This window comes from Phaethon aethereus, assembly GCF_964289735.1.
Source record: "Phaethon aethereus genome assembly, chromosome: W".
NCBI classification, from domain to species: domain Eukaryota; kingdom Metazoa; phylum Chordata; class Aves; order Phaethontiformes; family Phaethontidae; genus Phaethon; species Phaethon aethereus.
Genome location: NC_138581.1, coordinates 32,763,707 through 32,776,748, shown reverse-complemented (window position 1 = coordinate 32,776,748; position 13,042 = coordinate 32,763,707).

The following is a 13,042-nucleotide window of genomic DNA, read 5'->3' as shown; positions in this document are numbered from 1 at the left end:
TGATGGTATGGCCACAGTCTCTCCACTCCAGCATGTCACTTTGCAGGAAGGTCCTATGCAGGGCCCTTGGGACACTGCTCCCATCACCAAGGTGGCCCTGCTCCCCAGCCCAGGGAGGCCCTACAGAATTGCTTGTGCTGCCATGTTAGACATGTAGTACAGGGTCATTTGCATTCATTTGCATTCCACAAGGCAGTGGTGTTGCATGTCATGAAAGTGCATGTGCACAAACTTTACAGGCAGGTCATGACCAGTGCCGACTACAGGGGCACAATCACTTCCCTACTCCTGCTGGCCACACTATTTCTGATACAGGCCAGGAGGCTGTTGGCCTTCTTGGCCACCTGGGCACACTGCCGGCTCATATTCAGCCGGCTGTCAACCAGCACCCCCAGGTCATTTTCTGCCGGGCAGCTCTCCAGCCACTCCTCCCCAGGCCTGTAGCGTTGCATTGGGTTGTTGTGACCCACGTGCAGGACCTGGCACTTGGCCTTATTAAACCTCATACAGTTGACCTTCGCCCATCGATCCAGCCTGTCCAGAACCCCCTGCAGAGCCTTCCTACCCTTGAGCAGATCAACACTCCCACCCAATTTGGTGTCACCTGCAAACTTACTGAGGGAGCACTCGATCCCCTCATCCAGATCATCGATAAAGACATTAAACAAGACAAGAACAAGTGATGCCCAATACAGCAATTGCTCACCACCCGGTGATCGATAGCCTGACCCCGAGCAGCAATTCCCGCCCCCCAGCTAGCTCCAGTTTATGTACTGGACATGATGTTGTATGGTAGGGAATATCTCTTTGGCCAGCCTGGGTCAGCTGTCCTGGCTGTGTCCCCTCCCAGCTCCCCGTGCACCCCCAGCCTTCTTGCTAGCAGGCCAGCATGAGAAGCTGGACTGTCCTTGACTACTTAACAACAACTCAAAACATCAGCATGTTATCAACATTTTCTCATCCCAAATCCAAAACATAACCTCACACTAGCTTCTGTGAAGAAAACCAGCTCTATCCTGGCTGAAACCAGGACACTGTGATAGCGACTAAGTCATAGCTGTCCTGCTGCACAATGGCTTCCAGCTCCTCCTGTTTGCTGCCCATGCTGTGTGCATTGGTGTATATGCACTTGAGCTGGGCTATCGATTTCAGCCCCAACATGGGCATGCAATCCATAGGCTCATCTCTAGTGAGCCTTGTTTTATCCCCTTCCCCCTTCGAAAGTAGTTTAAAGCTCTCTTGATGAGGCCTGCCAACTTGTAAGCGAGGATCCTTTTCTCCCCTTGGAGATAGTTGCACTCCATCTGCTGCCAGAAGGCCCAGTGCTGTGTAAACCGCCCCATGGTCAAAAAACCCAAAATTCTGCTGATGGCACCAGCCTCTGAGCTACATGTTAATGAGGTGTGTTTTCTTATTCCTTTCAGTGTTCCCCCCTGCCACTGAAGGGATTGATGAAAACACTACCTGTGCTCCTGATCCTTCAACCAGTCGCCCCAGCTCTCTGAAGTCCCTTTTAATCGCCTTTAGACTTCTTTGGGCAACCTTGTCATTGCCAACCTTGACCAACAGCGGATAGTAATCAGTGGGCCATACCAGACCAGGGAGTTTCCTAGTTACATCTCTCACCCGGGCCCCAGGGAGGCAGCAGACATCCCTGTAGGATGGGTCTGGTCAGCATATTGGGCCCTCTGTTCCCCTCAGAAGGGAGTCAGCAATGACAATTACCCTCCTTTTTTTCTTAACAGAGGTAGTCGTAATGCATGGGGCTGGCTGACTCACCCTAGGCAACCACCTGGATGGACTTTCATCAAGGTCCTCATGTGCCTGGCTCTCAAGTTCCAGAGCCCCATATCTGTTGTGTAAGGGCAGCTGGGACAGTGAGGGAGGCTGGGAGGGGATTCACCTACCACCCCAAGCAGGGACCTGTTTCCATTCCCCCTCATCTCTTAGGCCCCTCCTTCTGCCTGGCAGCAAGAGGGTAGGGGATCCCCTGCTGCTTTTGGAGCCTCCACCTGCTGCCCCTGCCTCAGGGATGGCAGGGTGTGGCTCCACCAATCTACCTCCCTCTCACACTCCCTGATGCTCCTCAGCCTCTCCACTTCCTCTTTCAGCTCTGCCACCAGGCTGAGCAGGTCGCTCACCTGGTCACACCGCACACAGGTGTTGTCTCCGCTGGCCTCCAGCACAAGTGAGAGGCTCAGGCACTCTTTGCAGCCAGACACCTGGACAGCCACATGCTTGAGTAGGAGCTCCATCTGAGTCACCACATTCCTTCTGGCCACAGCTTTCAGCCGAGTAGAGACCATAGCTGGGCCTCTTCTGGGAGGCCTCTTCACTCGTCGAGAGAGCCTCTAGTGACAGGGGGGACGGGGGGAATGGGGGGGACTGCGCCCTGCCTGCAATTTGGTTTAGTTGCATTGAACATTTTGTTGATTCATTTGTAAAAAGAGGATAGCAACATTTACTTACAACATGCACTTACCTTTGCAGCCTTCCCTGCCACTTAAATTACACTCAGTAATGATCCTGAATGTAGCTACTTCTGTTTTCAAAAAACTGGGATGATGAGGGGATGATATTATCATCTTTGAGTTTGTAAAAGAAGCAGTGCCAAAGGACATCGCTTAACAGCATCTACAAAGTTCCCTAGAGAATGTTGTTTTCTTTGGTCCCATGGAAATCTGCAGTGATTTTATTGTGTATCAGTACTTGGCAGTATTTTTTTCACATACCACTTGAAATTTAAAAAAATGGCCATGGGAATGATAGTACGTATGTTTTGATCACAAACTCTTCCTCAGGAAAGTATACTTATGCACTCCTTGGTATGAAGAAAGCTTGGAAACATAGGAGTAGCATTAGAGGAAGGAACATGGGGTACAGACAGACTTCTCCCAAAGGACAGCATGTCTGTGCAAACAGGAGGGGAGGTTTTGGACTTGTGCTACTTATGCATTTCATGGTTTCTAGTACAGGAAGATTTACAAAGCTGGTTATAGCATCACCTCCAAGAACTGGTTATTAGGGTTATTAGTATTCTAGGCAACAGGATGAAATCATGGTCAAGGAAATAATGCAAAAAACAGTCAAGTATTTCTCAAGTATCTTCCATTTTCAGTCTACAGACATTTTTAAGATCATCCTACTTGGTTGTAATCAAGGCAATTTACAGTAGCTCTTTCCAGGTTATGGACTTAGTAACTTTCCCATTTCTATATAAATATCACAGTTTTCATTGGTATTGTATACAAAAATGTTGTAGTTTAACCCAGCAGGTAGCCAAAACAACCACACAGCCATTCACTCACCCTCCCTCCCCCACCGGGATGGGGGAGAGAATCAGAAAAGAAAAAGGGTAAAACTCGTGGGTTGAGATAAAGACAGTTTAATAGGACAGGAAGACAAAAAAAAGAATAATAATAATGATAAAAGAATATACAAAACAAGTGATGCACAGCACAATTGCTCACCACCCGCTGACCGATGCCCAGTTAGCTCCTGAGTTGCAGCCCCTCCCCAGCCAACTCCCCCAGTTTATATACTGAGCATGACGTTGTATGGTATGGAATATCCCTTTGGCCATTTTGGGTTGGGTGTCCTGGCTGTGTCCCCTCCCAGCTTCCCATGCATCCCTAGCCTTCTCGCTAGCAGGCCAGAGCATGGAAAGCTGAACAGTCCTTGACTGCTTAGCAACAACTAAAAACATCAGTATGTTATCAACATTTTTTTCATTCCAATTCCAAAACATAGCCTCATACTAGCTTCTATGAAGAACATTAACTCTATCCCAGCTGAAACCAGGACAACAAACCAGACACAAAAATCTCTGAAAATCTATCCATGTACATAAATGCTAAGTGTGGAATAATTTGCTTACTTTTATTTGCCAGAGTCTGAGATTTTTTTCAAATAAACATTTTAAAAATCCACAAATACAAGGAGAATAAGTAAAAGGTTAGCTTCTTTTTAAAAGCAACTCCCTAAAATAATTTTCCCAATGTAGAATTGATCATTCTTAAAAGTTATACCAAATTGTTGCAAAATTACAAATAATGTTTTTTGGCTTTATTTAGGACTGATACATATCCTCACTTCTCCTTTCTTTCATTGTGGAATGTTCTGTAGCTGGAATTTTGCACTATTATCCAAATTCCTCAGAAATTATGAACAAAAAGGGGAAACATCAGCTTTCCATGTTGTCAGACCAGATTATACTGCCATCTCTCTAAAAAGGACTTGATATAACGGAAATCCAGACATACTAGCAAATTCAATCATGCTACTGTGCTCATAATGAAATAAGAAGTGATGATCTTTTTGGTTTTTCTGTCATCAAGATGCTGTCAGCCTTTTAGATTTCTTTAAGCTCAGAGGCTTAATATTGCTGAACTCACCTGTTCAGCAATATTCAGGAATTTAGCACAATATTTACATTTCTCTGTTAATAAACCTTTTGGTAATTTCTTCCTAAAATTTCTTTAAAGGCATCTAGAATCTGAGTAATTGGAGCATATGTTTTGGGAAAAAGCAATGCCAAAGTAATTAGCCTAGATTATTGCAGATATGACATTTTGGGAGGAGTGTTTCAGCAGCTATTGAAGTCAATGGCTCACCTCCAGCTTGGTCTCCCCTAGAAATAAATACTCAAGTGTAAATGTGGAAACTGCTGCCTCTTTATTTTTCCTAAGTCCTTGGGTGTTTGATGCAGTTAAAAACCTAAACTGAAACACAACCATTTAAATGGGAAATGAAATTCACAGCTTGTCAGAGTCTCAAGATATAAATATGTGAAAAGTGAAAGTTTTAAAAGCTGTCCATCTTTTTTCCCCGTTCTGGGGAGCCTGTTCCACTAAGTAAAAACATACATGCTCTTGAGTGCACAACATTTGAAAACAATAAAAGAATAGAGGCAATAATGTCTTTCCCAAACATCAGGAAGTAATGCTCTGACTCATTTTCCTACTGGGATAAATGACAAAAATTCCACTGACTTGAGCAGGTGCAGGTAAAGGCTTTGGCTTGTTTGCTGGTTTACATTTGCCTTAGTGGCCTGATTCTGATCCTACCCGAGACATAAAATGCTGATCCTCACTGAAGCTCACAGCAAAACTTCCCTGTCTTCTATGAATTTGGACTTCTGGTCAAGAGTATTCTCATTGATTTTAGTAGAGTTGCATCAAAGTAAGGGAAAATCAGAATTGGGATGTTCATATCTGAAGTTATGCCTGATGAGCAAATGACACTCAAGATGCATAAGTGTTGCATTCAAAAGTATTCCTGAAAGTGGAAAAATACTTTTGGCCAGTTTATATGCAGGCAAAAGCTAAGCAGTTGCATGGGTTTGGTGATGTGTCACATTAGCTAAGGAATAGTACTGTTCCCCAGCTTTCAGAAACTGGGAATGCTTCACTTTTTAGATACAAATAATATGGTGCCAGAGTACATTTTTGAAGGATATATTTTCCATTTAATGCCTGTCACATTTTATGCAGTGTGAAATGTGTGTAAACACTTGATATTCTCTACTGCTCACTGTATCTCTTCATGTTAGTACACTACACATTCTGGATATAAAAGAGACTTTCTCCAGGAATTATGTATAGATTCCAGTATTAGTTAAATGAGCTGTATATTAAATTGCCTTTATTTTATAGCTTTGTTTACAGACATCTTTATTGCACCTACTTATATTTTAATTTATCTTTTAAATAAAATTGTAGTTACTTTAAAGTAAAAAATGAAACTGGTGAATATTAAAGTTTCATAAAAGCTCCAGACCCCACCTTATCACAGAAATTGACCAAACCCCAAATTACTGTTACAGATACTGTTACTAATTCCTACATCTGTACAGACCTAATCAAATAATCTGGACACTCAACATCAGGAAGATTATGAATAAAAAATATGGAAAAGAAGTTTGAGCAAATAAAAGACCTAAGGACAAGAATAATCCTAATAAATAATAGATGCAAGCTTTTGTTAGAATGTCAGATTCTTATAAAATATGCTGGGGGATTTTACTGGAAAATGTCAAGAAAGAAGCATACTTTCTACTAATGAAATGATACAGTGTTAAGCAATAACTTAAAAATATATTGTTGGTGTCTTATAAAGATGGATACAGTTATGTTAAAGAATGACTGGTGTTTATTAGTGATCACTGGAGCTGTATTTAATTAACTAGTTTGTTGTTCTTGTGTTAAGAGTTTTTTCTGTTTGTGGGTTGGGTTTTTAATTTTCACTGGTCCCAAATAGCTTGATTCTATTTGTATGGTGGTGACTGAGGTTATTGTAACAGGTTTCTACTTAATGGCAAGTAGGAGCTGAGCTGGAACTGAAAGTGTGCTCACTGACTGATTACCTGTCTGCATGCAGTGGACAGAACCTGTGTTTCTTTTCAAGTTCAGAAAGATTCACAAAACAAATCTAAAAGGTCTAATTTTTCCAATTAACATTGTAGAAGAAGGGTCTGATTTTACTGAATTAATTAAAATACTGTAATGATCCAGTTTTAAACTAGGTAACTTAAAATTAATGTCAAATTCTGATCTTGGTTTTATTGGTACAAATCTAAAAGCATTTCATTTATGTCAACAGAGTTGCTTCATTCTGAAAAGGTGAGTTCACAAGCAGAAGCATAGGAACTAAGGCAAAACAAATACAACATTGGAAGGGACAGTATAAATTTGTATCTTTAATTCTAAATACTATATTCCACATCAGAATAACTGAAAACTGTATTTGTTTCTTGTTTCCTTTAATTACTTATTGCTCTAAATAGCAAATTTGCACATGCCATGGACCTAATTCTAATATCACAGATACCTAAAATGGGAGTGCAAAATCAGGCTCTGGGTGTGTGGAATTCAGCATATCCAAAACAAAGATTTTTAAAAATAAATATAAAAAGCTCCAGCCTAATCTCTAGTCTTACTTTAACCCAGACAATGCTATAGAAAAAAACTTGAAATTAACTCCTCTTTTTTTTTTATTAAATACAGTGGTTTTAATTCAGCTTGATGAAGAAATGCAGCTAGGCATCTCTCTAGAAGGAAATTAATTCAGTGCATGACAGCAATTCCTAGAATTCTATGAAATAGATATAGGAAGAAATAGATATAGGACAAAATATTGCTAAAGGAAGGATGGGGAAAATCTGCATTAAAAACCTGCATAATGACTAATTGTACATGAAAATAAAAATATTTACTCCGTTTCAAATCTGGCTCTGTTTTAAAGTGGGGATCAATTGCTTGAAATAATTTCCCTTTTACACATTTCACTTAGGTTAAATTTTACATTTAAATTTAAAGAAGGAAAAAACACAAGAACATAATCAGTTAGGTTATTCAAGAATGTAACCTAACTGCTAAGTTTAGTGAAAATTCCAGCTTCAGTGGAACTGCTAATAGACCAGGTTTCATGTTGGACCAATGATTTCTGTATTCAAGTCAAAATTCTCTGAAATGTTTTTTGAGCCTTTGACTTAACACTGCTGAGCAAGGCCAGTAGGATTTGTGGCTACTTTTACTTGAAATAAAACAGTAAAACAACTGGAACATTAAAGTAATAGTTTGACGCTTCTCTGTATGATGCCAGTTTTGAATGTATATAATTCTGATATTGTACTAAACCAGTTCCAAACAATTAAAGAAAGTTGTAACTTATGTTGCTCCATAATAAAATGTTTTGTTACACAATTTGCTTAAGTAGCTTTTATGCTGGCTATTGTATTGGGATAGTAAGTCTCTAAAGGAGGTGAAGTCTGCTTTTAAATGCAAGTGCATAGCTGCTATTGAAGCCAAGTCAGTTGCTGAGATCAATATAGATGTAAAACTGCTGGTTCTTAACAATGGGATGGATTAGTGGCAAAGTAATCCAAGGATTACACAAACCCGGCAACTGAAAGTAGTCCTCAAGTCTGAAAAAGGACATGGTTAGAAGTGGGTCATCTTCAGGAGTATATTTTTTACATCTTGACAAAAAAATGAAGGAAGGAAGTGACATTCTACATTGTTGCGTTAAGAGGCAGAGCAATTTGGCAGAAACTGATCCCCCTTGCGTTCCAGTCGATCCTCAGATATCAGAGGGACTGGGGGTGGCTGAGCTTAGGTTCTGAGTGACACCCAAAGTCAGCGTTAGTAGTCCAGTCATGCCCAACCCCTTTCGTTGGACTCTCACCGGTCTGGATGCACTACTGACATCACACTACCTGCTCAGCTGGACACCTCCTGAACTCACACGGCCGCACTCAGAGGTACGGTCGCGTTCAGGGACAACACACACACGGCTGAGTCAATCAATAGTGCGATTTATTGAAGCAACAGATGCACAAGTTCTTTGGATTGCCGGTGATAAATTCACTGTCTGCAAAGCACGTGTAATTAATTACAGTCAGGTTACACACGCATGGGGTGATGAAACAACTCTATAGAGATTCCTAAAGTTCCGGGGGATCCACTCGGGATAGCCGAGTGTTTGAATCTTACCCAAAGGCGTCCCAGTGGGGGGGAAGAGAGGGTCAGCCCGTCGGTGGATCCTAAAAGTCAGGAGTGATGGTGTCTTCCCTGACATCCAGTTCTTTTCAAACTATTTTATAGTGTTTTACTTTGCAGGTGGAGCTTGAGTGACTCTAGTCATACATACCTTTATCAGGATTGGTTCAAAATTCTCTTTCTTCTCGTTTAAAGGTACAGACTAGGAAAAATTCATTGCACATGCTCATTGAGGGGTGATCGCACCTTGGGAGGTGGGTAACTTTTGAGATGGGTGTGCGTTTTGGTATTATAATGATATTACAATAAGCAAAGTTCACTCCGAGTACAGCATTTCATCAAAGTTGACAGGTCACTGACACTAGCTACATTCCACCCTGTTTCAATGCTGTTCTTAGAGTGTAAATTTCCAAATTGCCCTTCAGCGATTACTCCACATATATCAAAAGGAATTTTAGCATTTAAAATACTTTAAAAAACATTATGAAATGTGTTCTTCTATCACTTCCTGATTTAATATTGTGCCTTAAAGCCTCTGGCATAAAGACCCCTACTGTGCTCGGTACTGTACAAGCATAGAGCCAAGAGGTGATCTCTGCCCCTGTATTAGGTTTGCATGGCAAGGTTTTGGTAGCGGGGTGGGCTGCAGGGGTGGCTTCTGTTAGAAGATGATAGAAGCTTCCCCTATGTCTGATAGAGCCAATGCCAGCTGACTCCAAGATGGACCTGCCACTGGCCAAGGCTGAGCCCATCAGCGACAGTGGTAGCGCCTCTGTGATAACGTATTTAAGAAGGGGAAAAAAATGGCAGCAGCAATTGCATCTGGAGAGGGAGGAATGAGAATACGTGAAAACAACTCTGCAGACACCAAGGTCAGTGAAGGAGGAGGAGGAGATGCTGCAGGCGCTGGAGCAGAGATTCTGCTGCAGCCTGTGGTGAAGACCATGGTGAGGCAGACTGTCCCCTGCAGCCCATGGAGCTCCATGCTGGAGCAGATATCCACCTGCAGCCTGTGGAGGACCCCACACCAGAGCAGGTGGATGCCCAATGGAGGCTGTGACCCCGTGGGAAGCCCATGCTGGAGCAGGCTCCTGGCAGGACCTGTGGACCTGTGGAGAGAGGAGCCCACACTGGAGCAGGTTTGCTGGCAGGACTTGTGACCCTGTGGGGGACCCACGCTGGAGCAGTCTGTTCCTGAAGGACTGCACCCCGTGGAAGGGACCCAGGCAGGAACAGTTTGTGAAGAACTGCAGCCTGTGGGAAGGACTCATGTTGGAGAAGTTCATGGAGGTCTGTCTCCTGTGGGAGGGACCCCACGCTGGAGCAGGGGAGGAGTGTGAGGAGTCCTCCCCCTGAGGAGAAAGGGGTGGCAGAAACAATGTGTGATGAACTGACCGCAACTCCCATTCCCCGTCCCCCTCTGCCATTCAGGGAGGAGGAGGTAGAGGAGATTGGGAGTGAAGTTGAGCCTGGGAAGAAGGGAGGGGTGTGGGGAAGGTGTTTTAAGATTTGGTTTTAGTTCTCATTATCTCTGCTCAGATTTGTTTCATTATAAATTAAATTAATTTTTCCCCAAGTCGAGTCTGTTTTGCCCATGATGGTAATTGCTGAATGATCTCTCCCTGTCCTTATCTCGACCTACAAGCTTCTCATACATTCTCTCCCCTGTCCAGCTGAGAAGGGGAGTGATGGAGTGGCTTTGGTGGGCACCTGGCATCTGGCCAAGGTCAACCCACCACAGCCCCAAAGCATGAACTTCAAGTGTATGACACAGGACAACGACTCAGTACAGATGGAGCTGAGGAGACACAGGGAATCAGTAAAACTGGCATCTTTCTGGGCTGGAAGGGGCTAGCATGTCAGACTCCTGAATCAGTACTGCCCAGTTTTGCTGATGGGAGAGAGATACTGAGGAGAGCAGGGAGAGTTGGAGAAGGTTTTGCAGATGTCTGGGGCACATGGGGAAGCCTGAGAGAACACAGAGATGCTTCCTTTAAAATCTAAGAAGTGACTAATGAAAACTGGCACCACCAGCTATATCTGTCCCTCAGTGCAAAGATGAGAGCTAAGATAAAAATAGGACATTAAAGGACCTTGAGGATGAAGGAATAGCTCAGGTTCATTATGAAAGAGGTAGTCAGGGCACAGCTGAAAGAGCAGAAGTGAGGGGAAAGTTACAGCAACCTTCTAAGTGACCTAAGGAATAAAAAGCATCCAGGAAGCTTGAGAAGATTAAGTCATATTTTAAAATTGGTTCCCCCACCCCCTTCCCCTTTTGGTCAGTTTTACTCCTGACCAATCAATAATGCTGAAGGAAGTGACACAGGAATGAATTAAGCCAAAAGTTTTATTCATCTCCTCCCCTGCAAGGTGCTCAGGGGTTGGCATAACATCCCCTTTCCAGCTCTTAGAGAAGGGAAGTGGTACCAAAACCCATCAGCTTTTTTCTCTGGAAGTCTCTTTCTGCAGTTACTGTAAGGCATGCCTTTGTACATTAGCTGCCTGTCACATTATTAAGACAAGAAGAAAACTTCTGGGTGGTGTCAGCTCAAAGCAAATATGCACTGATATTTTAGAAAAGAATGAGAAAGACTAGTGTGTATGTCTATATGTGTGGAAAGCGGGTCTGGGCAGGCAACATTGGCTCAACTCCTATGCCTATAGAATTGTTCTCATATTACCTGCTCTACCTGTATATGAACAGTCCAAGAGAGCTGAACAACAACATAAAGAGAAGATGGACTGTCCTTCTTGTAACCAGCATCTCCACTACCGTAGCAGTAAGTCAGAGGTCTGCAGAGGACCTCTTGCATACCTCTTGCACCTCCTCCTAGGGGCTTTTTATAGGAGGGAGAGACATGTGCCTTTAGAGAAAACAAACCCTGTAATGATGATGAAGAATATCTGATCAACAATTTATTGGTTAGGACACATTTGCAGATAAAAAGTACCATGAGACTGAAAGACCTACTTTAGCCTTGTATTTACTTCCAATTTCCTCGCTTACTACATATTAAGTACCTGCTTGGAAACTCTTCTCATCTTTTTCTGAGTTGTCTGTCATTCCCTAGAACAGTACTGCACCTTTGTTTACTCTCCATTCATGTTTCCCACCTGTCTTTTATTGCTACAGCAGAAGGAAAAGGATGCGTCACATGAGAGCACACCACCAAGTTGAAAAAACAAAGGCTAGAGATCATCCAAATAACCTAAGGAAAGTCTTGGGTCCAGGCCTGGTCCATCTATTTAACCATAAGCCTATATGTATTCTACTCAGGGCCTCTTATACTACTAGCACTCCAGTCTTGTGCAAGCTCCACTCATCAGGATAGACCTTGTGCCTGGTATGAATTACCCTGTCAGTAGAAGAGGCTGGATCCCAGCTGAGACATAGCATTGTCCAGCTCTGTTGCACAGGCATGGTGAGAAACAAAAGGCCAAATTCACACTGCATACTGTGTCTTTCAGAGAGCATGGAGACACAGCACATGGATGACACATGTTTTGGGTTAAAAAATTTAGTGTCTGAAAGAGTTTAGTATCTTGGTTCTTCCAGCCAAACATTTCTGTTTGCCAAGAGAAGCAGACTGTCCTGGTTTTGGCTGGGTGTCCTGGTTTCAGCCAGGATAGAGCTGGTTTTATTCACAGAAGCTAGCGTGAGGCTATGTTTTGGATTTGGGATGAGGAAATTTTGATGACGTGCTGATGTTTTGAATTGTTGCTAAGTAGTCAAGGACAGTCCAGCTTCTCGTGCTGGCCTGCTAACAAGAAGGCACGGGAAGCTGGGAGGGGACACAGCCAGGACAGCTGACCCAGGCTGGCCAAAGAGATATTCCCTACCATACAACGTCATGCCCAGTACATAAACTGGAGTTAGCCAGGAGGTGGGAATCGCTGCTTGGGGACGGGCTATCGATCACTGGGTGGTGAGCAATTGCTGTATTGGGCATCACTTGTTCTTGCACATTCCTTTGTCGGTATTATTGTTATCATTGTTGTTTCCTTCTCTCTTGCTGTCCTATTAAACTGTTTTTATCTCAACCCACGAGTTTTTTCCCAATTCTCTCCCCTGTCCCACTGGGGGAGGGGGGAGTGAGCGAGCGGCTGTGTGGTGCTTAGTTGCCGGCTGGGGCTAAACCACGACAGTCTTTTGGTGCCCAACATGGGGCGAAAAGCTTGAGATAAGAACAGTTGCAGGTCACAATATCAGTTTATTTGATTTGCATCATGCTCTCGTCTTTTCCGTACATGTTAAAGATCGGTGTTGGTTTCTGCAGGCTGCTGTACTCTGCAATGATTAGTAATGTCTTGCCTGTGAGATTTGTATTTAGAACACTGACCTTGAGCTTAATGTGGTATCTGAGCTCTGAACTAAAGCTGTTACTGTATTTCGGGTACTATCTTGTGGAGACAATTAGCAATTATTCTTCTGCCTCTGTCACGGCCCAAAAGGAGTCATTCAGGACGACCTCCTTCCCCATGAGACCAACGACCAAGTTCGTGATCGCCCTGGACTGAATTAAGGAGAAACGACACCAGCCAAC